This window comes from Dendrobates tinctorius, unplaced genomic scaffold (assembly GCF_039654945.1).
Source record: "Dendrobates tinctorius isolate UK_male_01 unplaced genomic scaffold, ASM3965494v1 ptg000196l, whole genome shotgun sequence".
Taxonomy (NCBI): domain Eukaryota; kingdom Metazoa; phylum Chordata; class Amphibia; order Anura; family Dendrobatidae; genus Dendrobates; species Dendrobates tinctorius.
The window spans coordinates 25659895-25679527 of record NW_027361863.1 but is presented as its reverse complement, the minus strand read 5'-3'; positions in this window follow the sequence as shown (position 1 = coordinate 25679527).

Genomic DNA, 19633 nt, shown 5'->3' with positions numbered 1-19633 from the left:
TTACTTTTTACAACTTCAGAAGAGGAGGCGATAGAGCTGGAGGCTGAGTCAGCAATGTAAGACAAAACTTTTTCCTGATGCTCTGGCTTTAAAAGCGGTTTGCCAACTCCTAGAAAACTAAGCCTTCGAAGCCTTATGGAGCCAGACGATGACGCAGGCTCAACACCTCCTGCATTCGGTCCTATTTTGCTCTTGCCACTACCATCAGATCCACCACCAACACCATCATTACCAGCTGCCAACCCCCGCCCAATTCCACGGCCTCTTCCACCAGCCTTCCTCATTTTTGTAGAAATGTAGACAAAATCCAACAAACTATATAGTAATGTAAAACAAGGTACAAGGTGTCTATAGGACAGGGGAGATTTTGAATTTCTGCAGATACTTGTGGACACTGGACACTTTTGGATTGTGTGAGGCCCACTGAATATTAGAGCGCTATGTCACAGGCTCGATGGCACAGGTGTGAAAAAAGTGACTAGAGGATAAGGGAGATTTTGAATTTCTGCAGACACTTGTGGACACTGGACATTTTTGGATTGTGTGAGGCCCACTGAATATTAGAGCGCTATGTCACAGGCTCGATGGCAGAGGTGTGAAAAAAGTGACTAGAGGATAAGGGAGATTTTGAATTTCTGCACACACTTGTGGACACTGGACACTTTTGGATTGTGTGAGGCCCACTGAATATCTGAGCGCTATGTCACAGGCTCGATGGCACAGGTGTGAAAAAAGTGACTAGAGGATAAGGGAGATTTTGAATTTCTGCAGACACTTGTGGACACTGGACACTTTTGGATTGTGTGAGGCCCACTTAATATCTGAGCGCTATGTCACAGGCTCGATGGCACAGCAGTGACCAAAGTGACTAGAGGATAAGGGAGATTTTGAATTTCTGCAGACACTTGTGGACACTGGACACTTTTGGATTGTGTGAGGCCCACTGAATAACACAGCGCTATGTCACAGGCTCGATGGCACAGCTGTGACCAAAGTGACTAGAGGATAAGGGAGATTTTGATTTTCTGCACACACTTGTGGACACTGGACACTTTTGGATTGTGTGAGGCCCACTGAATATCACAGCGCTATGTCACAGGCTCGATGGCACAGGTGTGAAAAAAGTGACTAGAGGATAAGGGAGATTTTGATTTTCTGCACACACTTGTGGACACTGGACACTTTTGGATTGTGTGAGGCCCACTGAATATTAGAGCGCTATGTGACAGGCTCGATGGCACAGGTGTGAAAAAAGTGACTAGAGGATAAGGGAGATTTTGAATTTCTGCAGACACTTGTGGACACTGGACACTTTTGGATTGTGTGAGGCCCACTTAATATCTGAGCGCTATGTCACAGACTCGATGGCACAGGTGTGAAAAAAGTGACTACAGGATCAGGGAGATTTTGAATTTCTGCACACACTTGTGGACACTGGACACTTATGGATTGTGTGAGGCCCACTGAATATTAGAGCGCTATGTCACAGGCTCGATGGCACAGGTGTGAAAAAAGTGACTAGAGGATAAGGGAGATTTTGAATTTCTGCACACACTAGTGGACACTGGACACTTTTGGATTGTGTGAGGCCCACTGAATATCACAGCGCTATGTCACAGGCAGAAATTGGCTAGTGTATCACAAACTACAAGGTGTATGTAGAATTGGGCAGAATAGGAATCTCCCTAGAGTGTAGGTCTGTAAGAACGGAACAAGTCCTCCACTTATCCTTCCACAGTGACACACAGATAGCTTCACTGTGGCCGTGATAACAGCCGTTACACGGTACTGAGAGGAGCGTGCACGTACACGGCTGTCCGGTGTACGTTAAATTGTCAAGCTCCGTGTTTATTAAGTATACGGACTGACACACGCTGTCTCTCTATAGTTTTTGAATGTGATCAAACAGCAAATATATTTAACTGTTTGAAAGCTAGACAAAACTAGTAGGTGCAGGTCTGTAAGAACGGAACATGTCCTCGACTTATTCTCACAGAGTGACACACAGATAGTTTCACTGTGGCCGTGATAACAGCCGTTACACGGTACTGTGTGAGGAGCGTACACCGCTGTATGGTGTGAAAAAATGCACGCTCTGTACCTCAGCAGGACAAAAAAAAAAAATTGGGATTCCTTTTAAAAAAGCAGTTTGCAGAGAAGTGGGTAAACAGCAATGCAGCTGTCAGGAAGCCTTAGAAGGCAGCCTAACAACCAACACCGCTGATCCACCACAATATAGCCTCCCCTTGCACTGCACACATAGTGACTGGTGTGTTGTACAGGCAAAATCGCTAGCAGCAGAAGCAGTTTTTTTTTCTTCTTCCCTGCCTAACGCTCTCCCTACAGAATCAGCAGCAGCAACCTCTCCCTATGCTAAGATCGGCAGAAGTAAGATGGCGGTCGGCGTGCACGCCCTTTTATACCCCCTGTGACGCCCACCAAAGCAAGCCAATCACTTGCATGCCCTTCTGAAAGATGGTGGTGACCCGTGCCTATGTCATCACATTGCCCACAGTGTCCGTGGATCCTGATTGGCTGAAAAAGAGCGCAAAACAAACTTTTGAAACGCGACTTTGGCGCGTAAGTCGCCGACCTCGTGGCCGACCTCATCCTAGGGTCGGGTTTCGTTTCATGAAACCCGACTTTGCCAAAAGTCGGCGACTTTTGAAATTTTTCGACCCGTTTCGCTCAACTCTAGTGGACACCTCTTGAAGAGAGCAACTAATTACATGTACCATATTTTTAAATGAAGGGGATGAAGAGTAAGGTCATTAGTTGGCCATATGCAGTAGCATGCAGTTCGGTTGGGGTTGCTGTTTGTGAGTGCACCGCTTAGTGCACTGGTTGTGTAGGCTGGTGTAGGCTGTGTTCACACATGACTAGATTTCCACACTGTACCTGTATAGATAAGCAGCAGATTGTGGAGCATGCCACCTGTTTGCCTTCCGCTTGGCAGCTTCCGTGCTGGGCACGGATCATGTTTGCCCCTTCCTGCTCCATGTAAAGATGGAAGAGTTAATAGTGACATTGTGGTGTCTAATTTTAAAATCTGAACCACTGTAGAGTCCATGAATCTCAGATCTAAGGGGCAGCATCAAAATGTGCTCTAGGTGTCAACCTGCTGTATATTACTGATATCACAGCATCTGGGTTGTCAATTTTAAGGTGTACCTCCTCTACATACCATACACATTTATAGCATATATACTGACTCATAATCTCTCACCTGTATATGATACAGGCACAGATAGTACTGCCTCACCATTTCTCACTGTTGAGTATGTAAGCACAGACAGTACTGACTTCCCGTAAATACTGGAGGCACAGACAGTACTAACATCCTGTAAATGCTGGAGGTACAGACAGTACTGACTTCCTGTAAATTCTGGAGGCACAGAAAGTACTGACTTCCTATAAATACTGGAGGCACAGACAGTACTAACGTCCTGTAAATGCTGGAGGCACAGACAGTACTAACATCCTGTAAATGCTGGAGGCACAGACAATACTAACATCCTGTAAATACTGGAGGCACAGACAGTACTAACATCCTGTAAATGCTGGAGGCACAGACAATACTAACGTCCTGTAAATGCTGGAGGCACAGACAGTACTAACATCCTGTAAATGCTGGAGACACAGACAATACTAACGTCCTGTAAATGCTGGAGACACAGACAGTACTAACGTCCTGTAAATGCTGGAGGCACAGACAGTACTGACTTCCTATAAATGCTGGAGGCACAGACAATACTAATAAATGCTGGAAGCACAGACAGTACTGACGTCCTTTAAATGCTGGAGGCACAGACAATACTAACGTCCTGTAAATGCTGGAGGCACAGACAGTACTAACATCCTGTAAATGCTGGAGACACAGACAGTACTAACATCCTGTAAATGCTGGAGGCACAGACAATACTAACGTCCTGTAAATGCTGGAGGCACAGACAGTACTAACATCCTGTAAATGCTGGAGGCACAGACAATACTAACGTCCTGTAAATGCTGGAGGCACAGACAGTACTAACATCCTGTAAATGCTGGAGGCACAGACAATACTAACATCCTGTAAATACTGGAGGCACAGACAATACTAACGTCCTGTAAATGCTGGAGGCACAGACAGTGCTAACATCCTGTAAATGCTGGAGGCACAGACAATACTAACGTCCTGTAAATGCTGGAGGCACAGACAGTACTAACGTCCTGTAAATGCTGGAGGCACAGACAATACTAACATCCTGTAAATACTGGAGGCACAGACAATACTAACGTCCTGTAAATGCTGGAGGCACAGACAGAACTAACGTCCTGTAAATGCTGGAGGCACAGACAGTACTAACATCCTGTAAATGCTGGAGGCACAGACAATACTAACGTCCTGTAAATGCTGGAGGCACAGACAGTACTAACATCCTGTAAATGCTGGAGGCACAGACAGTACTAACATCCTGTAAATGCTGGAGGCACAGACAATACTAACATCCTGTAAATGCTGGAGGCACAGACAATACTAACGTCCTGTAAATGCTGGAGGCACAGACAGTACTAACATCCTGTAAATGCTGGAGGCACAGACAATACTAACGTCCTGTAAATGCTGGAGGCACAGACAGTACTAACATCCTGTAAATGCTGGAGGCACAGACAATACTAACATCCTGTAAATACTGGAGGCACAGACAGTACTAACATCCTGTAAATGCTGGAGGCACAGACAATACTAACGTCCTGTAAATGCTGGAGGCACAGACAGTACTAACATCCTGTAAATGCTGGAGGCACAGACAATACTAACATCCTGTAAATGCTGGAGGCACAGACAGTACTAACATCCTGTAAATGCTGGAAGCTCAGACAGTACTAACATCCTGTAAATGCTGGAGGCACAGACAGTACTAACATCCTGTAAATACTGGAGGCACAGACAGTACTAACATCCTGTAAATGCTGGAGGCACAGACAATACTAACATCCTGTAAATACTGGAGGCACAGACAGTACTAACATCCTGTAAATGCTGGAGACACAGACAGTACTAACGTCCTGTAAATGCTGGAGGCACAGACAATACTAACGTCCTGTAAATGCTGGAGGCACAGACAGTACTAACGTCCTGTAAATGCTGGAGGCACAGACAGTACTAACATCCTGTAAATGCTGGAGGCACAGACAGTACTAACGTCCTGTAAATGTTGGAGGCACAGACAATACTAACGTCCTGTAAATGCTGGAGACACAGACAGTACTAACATCCTGTAAATGCTGGAGGCACAGACAATACTAACATCCTGTAAATACTGGAGGCACAGACAGTACTAACATCCTGTAAATGCTGGAGACACAGACAATACTAACGTCCTGTAAATGCTGGAGGCACAGACAGTACTAACGTCCTGTAAATGCTGGAGGCACAGACAATACTAACGTCCTGTAAATGCTGGAGGCACAGACAGTACTAACATCCTGTAAATGCTGGAGACACAGACAATACTAACGTCCTGTAAATGCTGGAGACACAGACAGTACTAACATCCTGTAAATACTGGAGGCACAGACAGTACTAACATCCTGTAAATGCTGGAGGCACAGACAATACTAACGTCCTGTAAATGCTGGAGGCACAGACAGTACTAACATCCTGTAAATGCTGGAGGCACAGACAATACTAACATCCTGTAAATACTGGAGGCACAGACAATACTAACGTCCTGTAAATGCTGGAGGCACAGACAGTACTAACATCCTGTAAATGCTGGAGGCACAGACAATACTAACATCCTGTAAATACTGGAGGCACAGACAATACTAACGTCCTGTAAATGCTGGAGGCACAGACAGTACTAACATCCTGTAAATGTTGGAGGCACAGACAATACTAACATCCTGTAAATACTGGAGGCACAGACAGTACTAACATCCTGTAAATGCTGGAGGCACAGACAATACTAACGTCCTGTAAATGCTGGAGGCACAGACAATACTAACGTCCTGTAAATGCTGGAGGCACAGACAGTACTAACATCCTGTAAATGCTGGAGACACAGACAGTACTAACATCCTGTAAATGCTGGAGGCACAGAGAGTACTGACTTCCTATAAATGCTGGAGGCACAGAGAGTACTGATGTCCTTTAAATGCTGGAGGCACAGACAGTACTAATAAATGCTAGAGGCAGAGACAGTACTGACTTCCTATAAGGCTGTGTGCACACGCTGCGGATTTTGCTGCGGTTCCGCAGCGGTTTTGGCCGCTGCGGACCCGCAGCAGTTTCTGCTGCGGTGTACAGTACAATGATTCCCTATGGGAATCAAAAACCGCAGTGCAGACGGTGCGGAATTTTCCGCGCGGATTATCTGCGGTTTTCAATCCGCAGAAAGAATTGACATGTCAATTCTTTCTGCGGATTCTCCTGCGGTTTGCCATCTCCTCCATTGAGGAGTTGAAAAACCGCAGGGCAAAACCGCAGAGCAATCCGCAGGTAAAACCGCAGGTCTTTTGACCTGCGGATTGTACAAAATCCGCGCGGATGAATCCGCACCTTTTCCGCAGCGTGTGCACACAGCCTAAATGTTGGAGGCAAAGACAGTACTAACATCCTGTAAATGCTGGAGGCACAGACAGTACCAACGTCCTGTAAATGCTGGAGACACAGACAGTACTGACGTCCTTTAAATGCTGTAGGCACAGACAGTACTAACGTCCTGTAAATGCTGGAGGCACAGACAGTACAGATGTCCTTTAAATGCTGGAGGCACATACTACTAATAAATGCTAGAGGCACAGACAGTACTGACTTCCTATAAATGTTGGAGGCAAAGACAGTACTAACATCCTGTAAATGCTGGAGGCACAGAGGGTACTAACATCCTGTAAATGCTGGAGACACAGACAGTACTGACTTCCTATAAATGCTGGAGACACAGACAGTACTGACTTCCTATAAATGCTGGAGACACAGACAGTACTGACTTCCTATAAATGCTGGAGACACAGACAGTACTAACGTCCTGTAAATGCTGGAGGCACAGACAGTACTAACATCCTGTAAATGCTGGAGGCACAGACAGTACTGAATTCCTATAAATGCTGGAGGCACAGACAGTACTGACTTCCTATAAATGTTGGAGGCACAGACAGTACTAACATCCTGTAAATGCTGGAGGCACAGACAGTACTAACGTCCTGTAAATGCTGGAGGCACAGACAGTACTAACATCCTGTAAATGCTGGAAGCTCAGACAGTACTAACATCCTGTAAATGCTGGAGACATAGATAGTAATGATGTCCTGTAAATGCTGTAGACACAGACAATACTTATGTCTTACAAATGCTGTAGGAACAGATTGTATTGATGTCTAGAGATGAGCGAACGTTTCAATGTTCAGTTTGGTTTGGCGAACGTCCCGATGTTCGCTGAATATGTTCGAACCCTATTGAATTCAATGGGAGGCAAAACCAAACTCATAGACAACATCTTCAGGTGGGCCAAAACAGCTCAAATTAGAAGCAAACACCAGGAAAAGTGCCATCAATTTACCCATAAATTGCACTTTAAATAAATAATTTAAAAAAAATTGACATGGGTTTCCCTGTATTTTTGACAACCAGCCAGGCAAAATAGACAGCTGCAGGCTGCATCCCGCTGCAATGTCTCCTGTCAAAGAATTTTGTTAATTCTGTGACAGGAGACATTGGCTTCTGTGGACTGGGCAATGACGTGAGTGTGGTTTAATTCATTTTCATTAAAGGAGTCTGTCATTTTTTCACTTAAAGAACTTTATTCAGGCTGTGTCTTTATTTACAATATAACTATAGGATTAGTAATGCATAGGTGTCTTATAGATGCTTCTCCATTACTAAGCTGTGGGATTGATGTCACCTGACAATACAAAGGTGACATTAACCACACAAATATGAACCCCACTTGCCACCATCACAGGGTAAGTGGGAAGAGTCAGGCAAAGTGCCTGAATTTGGCACATGTAATAGATGCGCCATTTGTGGGCAGCTGTGGGCTGTTGTTTTTTGGCTGGGGATACCAATATCAATGGCCCCTTACTAGCTTGAGAATTCCAGCCCCCAGTTGTCTGCTTTAGCAAGGCTGGTTATCAAAAATGGGGGGGACCCAATGCGTTTTTTAAAATTTTATTTAAATAATAAAAAATATGGCATAGAGACCCCTCTATTCTTAAAAACTAGCCTTGCTAACTCTGACAGCTGAGGGTTTCAGCCTGCAGCTGTCCATTTTGCCTAGCTGGTTATCAAGAATAGAGGTGTCCCCTGCCATTTTTTTAAAAAACAGCATGCGATCCACTCGTTTAATAACCAGCGAAGGCTAGGCAGATAGCTGCAGGCTGATATTAATAGCCTAGGAAGGGGCCATGGATATTGGCCACTTCCCAGACTAAAAAACATCAGCCATGAGGGGAACCCAGTGCTTTTTTAAATTTAAATTTTCTAATTAGAGCATAGGCGACGATTGATGAATACTCCCATCAGCTGTTATTAGAGGCAGCAGGTGTTGGGTTCCTGTCGCTGCACAGCAGGAATCCCGAGCCTTGCATTCGGTGGTCTCCTATTCCTCTCTGGCCACAGAGGAGGATGCTCAGCAGACTCGTCAAACCCGGTGCTGTGCTCAGACTAGCACTGTGGGTTTGGTTGCTGCTGCCACCTCTGGTCCAGCTATAGCAACGCTTGCTGGTCAGCAGCGAGCTACTCCAGGGACTAAGTCCTCCTTTCGGTCTACTGAGCATGCCCGTGGGACGATCTCTCATTGGAGATTGAGGGTCACATGCTCAGGTCCTTCTCCAGCTCGGCTTGGACCATCAGGAAGGTCCCGGAAGGACGCTGCTATAAAAGGTTCGCATGGCCGCTTGGCCATGCGCTAGTATACACAGTATTTGGTAGAGGTGTGTGTGTTGATGGATGCTTGTGAAATGCTGACTGACTAATTATGAAACCCCTTCCCTTTGTTACGCATCTTGGTAGGGTTAGAGTTTACAGTCAGCACCGAGTTGTGGCACTGCCTAGCGCCGCAGTGCACCCTGCTCCTCACACATGCTAGTGCCAGTTTGCACCAAGCTTTAAGGCACCACTGTACCGCATCTACTGCAGCGTCTGTCAGAGCCGTGCCGTGTGCACTTCTGTGCCATTAGAGTGCGCTTTCCAGTCCTGAGTCTAGGCTGCTTAGTGGCGCCTGCCAGTACAGCACTGTATGCACTTCAGTGTGGTTTCTATTAGTATAGCTTCTACCTGGCACCGCAGTAGTGGCGCCGAGTGCTATTGGTCTAGAAGGACTCTAGCCCAGCATCTTTGGGGCAGAGTCCTGGGACTGTACACTAGCACTCACTCCGCCGAGTCCTGTGACGTTAACAGGCTCCGGCCTTTGTTACAGCGGCTCTGTGAAGCAACCGAGTTCGCTGCCATACACACCGGGTCAGCAGTTAATCCGCCTGTGTGTTGTTAGTACTCCGCCATTACTGAGCAGCTGTTTTCCATCTCTGCACGGTGGACCCCGGGTTGTGATTGCACTTCCTTATATTCTACATTTAATGCGATCTGCAACCCTAACAGCAGGTGTCAGCTGATGGGAGTAGTAGTCCCATCAGCCGACGCCACTGACTGTGGGATCACGCTGCCTTGACAGCGTGGGAACCATGGCTCTCTGACTGGCGGTAATGATTTTACCGCCAATGAGAGGCAATGTTTGGGCCCCCCATTCAAATGAATGGAGTTCATGTTTGGGCTTGGATACTGTTCTGTTACCCGAACCGAACTTTTTTTAACTGTTCTCCGAACCCGAACATGCAGGGGTTCGCAGCGTTCGCTCATCTCTAGTGATGATCACGTCTGACATGACGCCCGGAATGTTTGCTACTTTCCAAAAAGCAGGTATCAGGTTGTTAATTACATCCTCTTCATCTCATTTTAATATTATCTTGAAATCCACAATTTTAATTGGGACAGGTGTAATAGAAGCCGCATCATTCCGGAGAGCAGAGCCGATGATTACAGGAGGATTATCTGCCTCTTTCTGCTCCGTCCTCACAATCTTCTCTTCTGTGCTCAATATTTTCAGACATTTAAATCTCCCAAATTCGGCAATAATATGAAGAATCCAGCTCAGCCGCCGCTCTCTGCCCATACATATAAAAGTTTTAAATCCTGCGAGCTGAGGGTGCACAAAAGGCAACAGCTGAATATCCATTTTCTAACCTAGAAACCTGGATATCCATCCGCTGGTAAATTATTTACACTGTCATTGTATTGGCTCCATGATACATTTACCTGTCATCTTCCCCGAGCGGCAGAAACGCAGCCGCAGAATATTATAACAAATTCTCCGTCTACTTCATACATTTATTGGACTTGTCTACATTAAGGGAAATGACATTATAAATGCAGAGAACATTATATCATTAGGGGCAATTATTAGTCATTTCATAGCCATTTAAATCTAGAAATGGTAGGGAGAGAGAAGGAAAAGGGAGAAGGAGAGAAACAGAGAGAGAAGGAAAAGGGAGAAGGAGAGAAACAGAGAGAGAAGGAGAGAGAAAGAAAGGGGAGAGGGAGAGAAACAGAGAGAGAAGGAGAGAGAAGGAAAAGGGAGAAGGAGAGAGAGAGAAGGAAAAGGGAGGAGAGAAACAGAGAGAGAAGGAGAGAGAAAGAAAGGGGAGAAGGAGAGAAACAGAGAGATAAGGAAAAGGGAGAGAAACAGAGAGAGAAAGAGAGCGAGAAGGAAAAGGGAGAGAAAAAGAATGAGGGGGAGTGAAAGAGAGAGAAAGGGAGAGAGAAGTAAATTGGAGAGGGAGAGAAACAGAGAGAGAGAGAAAGAGAGAGAGAGAGAAGGAAAAGGGAGAGGGAGAGAAACAGAGACAGAAGGAAAAGGGAGAGAAAGAGAGAGAGAAGGAAAAGGGAGAAGGAGAGAAACAGAGAGAGGAGAGTGAAAGAAAGGGGAGAGGTAGAGAAACAGAGAGAGAGAGAGAAAGAAAGGGGAGAGGGAGAGAAACAGAGAGAGAGAAGAAAAAGGGAGAGAAACAGAGAGAGAGAGAGAGAGAGAGAGAGAGAAGGAAAAGGGAGAGAAAAAGAATGAGGGGGAGTGAAAGAGAGAGAAAGGGAGAGAGACGTAAATAGGAGAGGGAGAGAAACAGAGTGAGACAGAAAGGGAGAAAGAGAAGGAAAAGAGAGAGGAAGAGAAAAAGTGAGAGAGAAAGGTAGAGAGAGAAGAGGGAAAGGGGGAGGGAGAGAGAGAAAGAGAGAGAGAAGGAAAATGGAGAGAAACAGATTGAGTGGGAAAGATAGAGAAAGAAAAGGGAGAAAGAGGTAAAGAGAAGCAGAAGAGAGAATGGATGAGAGAGACAGGTCAGAAAAGAGAGTGAGAAAGAGACAAAAAGAGAGGGGTGTTAAAAAAAGAGAGAGTGAGGGGTAGAGTGAGACAGACATGGAAGAGAGAGAAGAAAGAGAGGAAGAGAAAGCATGTCAGAGAAAACGGAGATGAAAAAAGAAACAAATAAAAGTAAAAAAGAAGGAAGGAAAGAGGTGAAGAAAAAAGGAAGGAAAGAGAGTCTGAGAAGGATAGAGAGAAGAGCAGCTGAGAGAGAGAGAAATAAAAGGTAATGGAGCAGGGAAATACTTCAATGGAATAGACAAAACTAGTCCGTTGCCGTCCTCGGCTGGCTTCTCCTCACTCCGCTCCAGGTGACTGACAGTTACTACCTGATGTACACACACGAGAGACACCTGTCAATCACCTGAAGCAGTACCGTCAGAGGCCAGCCGAGGGCAGCACTGGGATACTTTTTTCTATTCTTATGCTCCTCTTCAGGCTCGTCAAACTATGATTTCTTGAAAATGCCAGAGAGTTTCAGAGAGCAACTTACCTGGCTGCAGTAGTGGAGCCAGACTCTGACTCCTGCTGCCTGAGGTTTGAGCAGTACAGATTAACAGGCCGATTCCCTTTAATTCCAGTAAATCCTGTGCACATAGCATCACTATCTAATAGACAGAAAATACTGCCACTCAATGCTCAAATAAAGCTGCTCTCTTGAAGCTCCATCTTTGGAAGGCACGCATCTTAATTCTGTTCTCAGTTCTCCTCGTCCGCCTTTCATGCAGTCTCAGCCACACACTTGCTTACTTCTTGCCTTACAGCTCTTTTTATAGTTTGCGGCACTACTGAGACGTCTAGTGGCTTCAGATCTTCTACTACTGGTTTATTACCTACTTTTATCACTAGTTGTGACGTTTCGCTTTCTCACCATGTTTGATGAACATTGAGCATGACCTAGCGGCTTCTGATGGGCTGCAGCGCTCACGCACCATAACCATATCAACCCTGGAATTACAGCACGAACATTGCTGGAATGGCACTGATCCGGGAGATGAATAGGAGTTTATTTTATGTGGGATGGCCTAGCACTTAGGAAAGGGTTATTCAGTAGTGGACCACCATTTCCGTAACAAGGATCGGTTATTGCTGTGACTATAGTATTGTAATACTTAATATTCCCTGTGGGGGCACTGCAGGAAAATTGATCACTTGCTGCCAGATTCCCAAACTAGTTCCAGTAGATCGCTGGATCCCAGAACCCTGACAACATGTGATTTCTATATTATCAGGGTCTTTGCCAACAAAAAGAGACTGTGCACAGAAGAGAGCTCCTTTAAGAGAGGCACTTCAGCAGTGATGGAGATTAATGATGCATATGTCCTTATCTTGGCTGGAACTCTTGAAAATCAAGACGATCAAGTCATTTATCATGATCGCACGTCCCCTTGGCTTTCTCATGACCGTGACCTGTGTCATAATGAGTTTTGCCATTAGCAGTACAATGACTGTGTATCGACAGTATTGTCATCCTGATCAATGGAATTAACATTCCCATTAGCTAAAACCCACAGGCTCAGCAGATTTCAGCTGGTAGGAGGCAGTGAATGGTGGAAAAAGGTAAGGATGAAAGTCTGTGCTCAGGAGGGTCGGGGTCGCCATATTAAATCTGTCTTTACATTTCAATCTGTTTGAGAAAATGACTCTTTAAAGAATATTTTGCTAAATTTCACAATCTGCAGGAATAAACTGTGGGATTTGGCTCCATTTCTTTCCATCTTATTTAAGTAAAAAATTAAATCAAATGGTAAAACTGTAGAGATAAAAAGTGCAAATAGAGTCTTATCTGATAACCCAGTGGTGGAAAATATTACATGATGGGGTTGGGACAGTCACAACTCTGATAGAAGCATGTACAGGATGCAGCAGGACCACCAAGGAGATACGTTGCAATAATTGAGGAATACGGTGCTACAGAGCAGTGACGTAACTACAAAGTTATGGGTCGCGGTGCAAACCTTCAAATGGGGCCTCCCCCATGCCAAAATACATGCACATCTCCGCTCCGTACACCTCGTACACGCGCGGCTCTGCTCCGTACACCTCGTACACGTGCGGCTCCGCTCTGTCCACCTCGGACATGCGCGGCTTCTCTCCGTCCACCTCGTACATGAAACGGCTCCGCTCTGTACACGCACAGCTCCGCTCCACACACCTCGTACACACGAGGCTCCACATACCTCGTATACACACAGCTCCACTCCGCACACCTTGTACACACACGGCTCTGCTCCGTACACCTCATACACACACGGCTCCGCTCCGTACACCTCATACACACGCGGCTCCGCTCCACACACCTCGTACACACGCGGCTCCGCTCCATCCAAAATTGTACACACACAGCTCTGCTACATCCACACTGTAAACCCCTCCTGACCCAACACATAAACTTACCCTCATCCAGCACCATGGCAACCAGTACAGCAGAGTCCTGCATACACAGAGGCCCCTGATCATGTGACCCCTGACTCCTCCCCTCCTGTGACCTCATCACAGGTCCTGTTCGCACATTAGAGAACAACCTAGGACATCATTGCAGGCTGTGGTGGGTCTCTGTGGGAGGGCGAGGATGGGGTGCATGGGGGGGCGAGGCGGCTCAGCGCAGTGCAGGAAAAATAGACTCCCGGGCGGGACACGGGTCAAAAACGGAAATGTCCAGGGAGAATTGGGACGGTTGGGAGACACTCTGACCAGCTGGGCCCCTGACTCCCCTGGGCCCGGTCGCAGTGGCGACTGCTGCGACCGTGGTAGTTACACCCCTGGTACAGAGTCTGCACTGCCTGAGGTTCAAAGATAAGATGACACACAAAGGTGAAGCATGAATGCGGTTTATTATGTCAATACGTGTCAAGGCTTTCAAACATCTTCATCAGGATCAATCAGGATCATTGTGGTTTGATGAAGAGGATTGAAAACCTTGAAACGCGTTGGCATAATAAAAAGCATTCATGCTTCACCTTCGTGTGTGATTGTATCTTAGAACCTTGGGCAGCGCAGGCTCTGTACCACCGTATTCCTCAATTTTTGTTAAGTAAAACATGATCACAATTCTGCACATTTCTAATAGTATGTACTGAACTATGTGTTACTTTGTGATGTCTTTATTATTTGTACATGTCCCAGCTTAATTGGTAAGTGCTGCAGAATATGTTGGTGTTATAGAAATAAAATAACAATAATAATTATAATTATTATTATTTCTTAAAGAGACACTCTAGCCAGAACCGATACACCATATACCTAGTGCAGGGCATAAATGGAAGGGATATATGTTATAGGGCAGATCTGGGGTCTTTAATAAGCTTAAAGCAAACCTGTTATCAGGTTTGGCAAATATGAGATATGGCCACCAACTTTGACACCTGATATATAAAGCATTCTACAATAGTGTATATCTGCCCCCAACCAGACCTGAAAGAGAAGAAAAATAACTTTTATTATACTCACATGTGGGGTGGTCCGTTCCGAAGGATGTCGCTGTTCTTTTTCCAGCGCCTTCCTTCTTCTTACGATCGCCATCCCCCTTCTTGGTTCATGTGGATGACACATCCCTGCATCATCCACAGTGTCTCGTCAGCATGGCGGTCCTGCACAGGCATGCTTGTAGCGAATCTAGCATGCGAATTCAATAACATAACTGAAAGAAAAAGCAGTGGCATGGTCAATAGTATATAGCAGTACTGAGCAGCGTAATTGGGAATCCAGCACTGGAGTATGAAAAAAACAAACTAGAAACACAGAAAAAACACAGTATAACAAACGTGCAAAAATACTCTGTTGTAAAATATATATATATATAACAGTAAACAGCAAGTTCTAGTAAAAAGATGATAACAAAAACACGGTATTTAGTTGATGCGTTTTTTGCAAAACCCGATAATGTGAACAGTACCTATATGAGCAGGATTCAGAAAGGCGCTGCCTGATGCGGACGCGCTGTGCAAGACGGCTTTTTATGTGCATGTCGCACAAGAGAGGGTCGGGAATCTCCCAAAACTTGCATAAGCAAGAAACTAATAGATTAAAAACACATGGGACATGCACAAAAGTGAACAGGTTGGTAGGACAGTGTTCACACCACCCAAAGACAAACACAGAAAAAACACAATATAACAAGCGTATATAGGTACTGTTCACATGATCAGGTTTTAAATACATTACATTAAATACATTAGATGGGACTGCTCCGAGATGGGTATACCATGACGTTGGTGAAGTGGCTTAGTATACATTTTTTGCAAAAAAAAGTATCAACCAAATACCCAGTTTTTGTTATCATCTTTTTACTAGCACTTGCTGTTTACTGTTATATATTTTTTACAACAGAGTATTTTTGCACGTTTGTTGCACTGTGTTTTTTCTGTGTTTCAGTCTTTGGGTGGTGTGAACACTGTCCTACCGACCTGTTCACGTTGTGCATGTCTCATGTGTTTTTAATCTATTAGTTTCTTGCTTATGCAAGTTTTGGGAGATCACCGCCTCTCACTTTTGAGATTTGCACATAAAAAGCTGTCTTGGACAGTGTGTCCGCATCGGGCAGCGCCTTTCTGAATCCTGCTCATATAGATACTGTTCACATGATCAGGTTTTATATATATTAGATAGGACTGCTCCGAGAAGGGTATACCGTGACGTTGGTGGAGTGGCTTAGTATACTTTTTTTGCAAAAAATTTATCAACTAAATACCCTGTTTTTGTTATCATCTTTTTACTAGCACTTGCTATATATATTTTTTACAACAGAGCATTTTTGAACGTTTGTTGTACTGTGTTTTTTCTGTGTTTCAGTCTTTGGGTGGTGTGAACACTGTCCTACCGACCTGTTCACTTTTGTACATGTCTCATGTGTTTTTAAAACAAACTAGAAAGCAGCAGCATGAAATACATTATACAGTGCCAATGAGAAGTTTAGATTTCAATTTAGCCCTGGAATGAGACAAAAACACTTACTAGAAAGCAGCAGAACATTATACAGCAGTACCGAACTGTGTAGCTGGATAACCAAATACGGACTTATATCTTATTTTTAGCCAAAAGAAGTGAACCATTTATAGAGTAAAATATTAAACTTTATTTGGAAACTAACTAATGCAGATTTAAAATTGAGAAAACAAAGTGCCCAGTAAAATGAACCCCAATCCAGTCTAAAAATGGTTATATATCACACATGTAAACAATGCCACACTAATTGGTGTATGGGTACCTTGGGTTCAAATACATTTATTGGTAAATATATAAGGGTTAATAAACCAGAAGAGAATTAATATGGGATATATCCCATATGAGAACACAAAGGGCCCAATACCAAATGTCAGGGTCCATAAATTTATTTGTCTGGGGTACTATACAGAAACCAAGTCAGATCTGAATTTTGGATCAGGAAAATAGATAAATCCATAAGTGATCAGTATATACCTAGAACAGTTACAAACCTAGTATAGGTAAACCCCACTATAAATAAGTAGTCCTATAACTTAAATAGCAATAACCAGGAAAACCATACCAGAGTATAAAGGAGCACTGGAGGACTAGGACTGCAGGATAGAAAAGATAGGGTGTTCCCCCTCACCCTGAGGTATGTTTTGCCCTTCGCTTCTTCTTAGGGTGTGTAGCTGGAATCTAGCTTTGCCATGAAATAAAACACTTACTAGAAATCAACAGCTATATAAAGGACTTTACACAACAGTACTGAGCAGTGTAGCTGTAAATCCAGCTCTGGTGAGATAAACTAGTTGCTGAAAAGCAGTAACAGAATCTGCGTCTTTGCCTCTTCCTCCTTTCTCAATACACTTTAATAGGCAGCTGTAATCTGATTACTTAGAGGCTCTTGTCTTGAGCAATATTTTGTTTGTAGACATCTTAGCCAACCAGGGAATTTGATACTTTGGCAGGCCAGATCGACCATATCTTGGTCATACTCTACTTTTATAGACCTTGCATGGCAGCATACTAGTACATTGTAAAAATTGACTGCCAAACAGTGCCCCCCCTACAGTTATTACTACCGTATATCACACCCATCCCATATGATCCCAGACTGGTACTCTTCATGTGACGGCTGGTTGGAGTTGTCCCAGCTGCCCACACACAGATGTCCTGAGCTGTACAATGTCTTCTCTGGCGACTCGAGTCAGAAACTTTCCGGTAAAATAAATTAGAGCTTAAAATCAGTGAATATTTAAAAAAAAAAAACATATTTTCATTTGCGTCCTATTTTGTGGCAAAATGCAGGAACAGCAGAATCTATTGAGGGGCGATCACAGCCATGAGAGGAATGCACTGTTCTAAATTTACATACAAATATAGACACCGGAAGATCATTTGTCATGTGGTACTGAAATTTCAATTCTGCGGTGATTAAAATATGAATTAGATTGTGAAGTGTCAGCTGCAGCCTTTTTGTTAATTCCCTCGGCTTAAGGCAGACACTGATTTCAAAGATGTATTTTGGAAATCGTTTTAGAAGGCAATTTATTCCGTTTCACTGTGAACACTCGAAAGAGTCAAATAAAAAAAAAAAAAAAAAAATCGGAGCTAAATGTTTTTAACATAGAACTTGTAATCTGAAGCAAAGGTCTGCGGCTCCGACACACTCATATCTGCTGTCACAGATGTAGCAAGTGTCAGAGTGTTCTCACTTAGTTACTTTGTATCAACTTTCACATCATGTTAAAGGGTTGGCTCTCCCCCGAATAGTCACTAATCCAGTGGCGTAACTATAAAGTTATGGGCCCCGGTGCAAACTTTCAAATGGGGCTCCCCCATGCCCAAATGCACGCACATCTCCGCTCCGTACACCTTGTACACATACAGCTCCTCTGCATCCACTTCGTAGCCATGTGGTTCCGCTCCGCACACCTCGTACCCACAAGGCTCCCCTCCGTACACCTCGTACCCACGAGGCTCCGCTCCGTACACCTCGTACACATGCGGCTCTCCTCCATACACCTCGTACCCACGCGGCTCCGCTCCGCACACCCCGTACCCACGCGGCTCCGCTCCGCACACCCCGTACACACACGGCTCTGCTCCGTACACCTCGTACACACACAGCTCCTCTCCATCCACTTCGTATCCACGCGGCTCCACTCCGTACACACACGGCTCCACTCCGCACACCTCGTACCCACGCGGCTCCGCTCTGCACACCTCGTACCCACGCGGCTCCGCTCCGCACACCCCGTACACACTTGGCTCTGCTCCGTACACCTTGTACAAACACAGCTCGCTCTGCATACCCCATACACTCACGGCTCCGCTCCGTACACCCCCATACACACACAGCTCCGCTCCGTACACCTCGTACACACACAGTTCCGCTCCGTACACCTTTACACACACAGCTCTGCTACATCCACCCTGTAAACCCCTCCTGACCCCACACAGAAACTTGACCTCATCCAGCACCATGTCAACCAGCACAGCAGAGTCCTGCACACAAGGAGGCTCCTGATCACGTGACCCCTGACTCCTCCCCTCCTGGGACCTCATCACAGGTCCTGTGCGCACAGAAAAGGACTTCATTGCAGGCAGGATGGTGAGGATGGGGTGCATGGGGGGGTGGCGGCTCAGTTTGGGACGCGGGGAGGGGGGGTCAAAACGGGACTATCCTGCAAGAATCAGCATGGTTGGGAGATATCACGGTCTGACCTGCCGGGCCCCTCACTCCCCCTGGGCCCAGTCACAGTGGCGACTGCTGCGACCGTGGTAGTTGCGCCCCTGCACTAATGTCTCCTTGAACCGGTTGTAGGGCCACAACTCAGCCCCTTCAACCTCCACAATTTTCCATTTTATGTATTCGTTATTTCTTTCCTTTTCCTCCAAGAGGTGTTAAACTTTGTCGTTATTTTTCATCCATATAAACTTTATGCGAAACCTTTCGTATCACTATATTATATGCTGGAAAAAAACGGAGAGCAATGAATAATAAAACACAATTCTGCTGTTGACTTTTTTTTTTGCATCTCATTTTTTATGCCATTCATTATGCTGGAAAAATGACCGGGCTGCATGATTTTTCATTTTAGGTGGGTACGACTGCGACGATACCAAAACCGTCTTTTCGTTTAATGGGAGCAAAAGTCTGAAAATTATTAAAAAAAAAAAAATATGTTGTATAGTCATTTTGTAAGAGCTATACATTTTTTTTATTTTTTTCATCCATGGAGGCGTGTGAGGGCTTGTATTTTTGCACGGTGAGTTGCACTTTTTAGTTGGAGCACATGCACTGTTTTGCA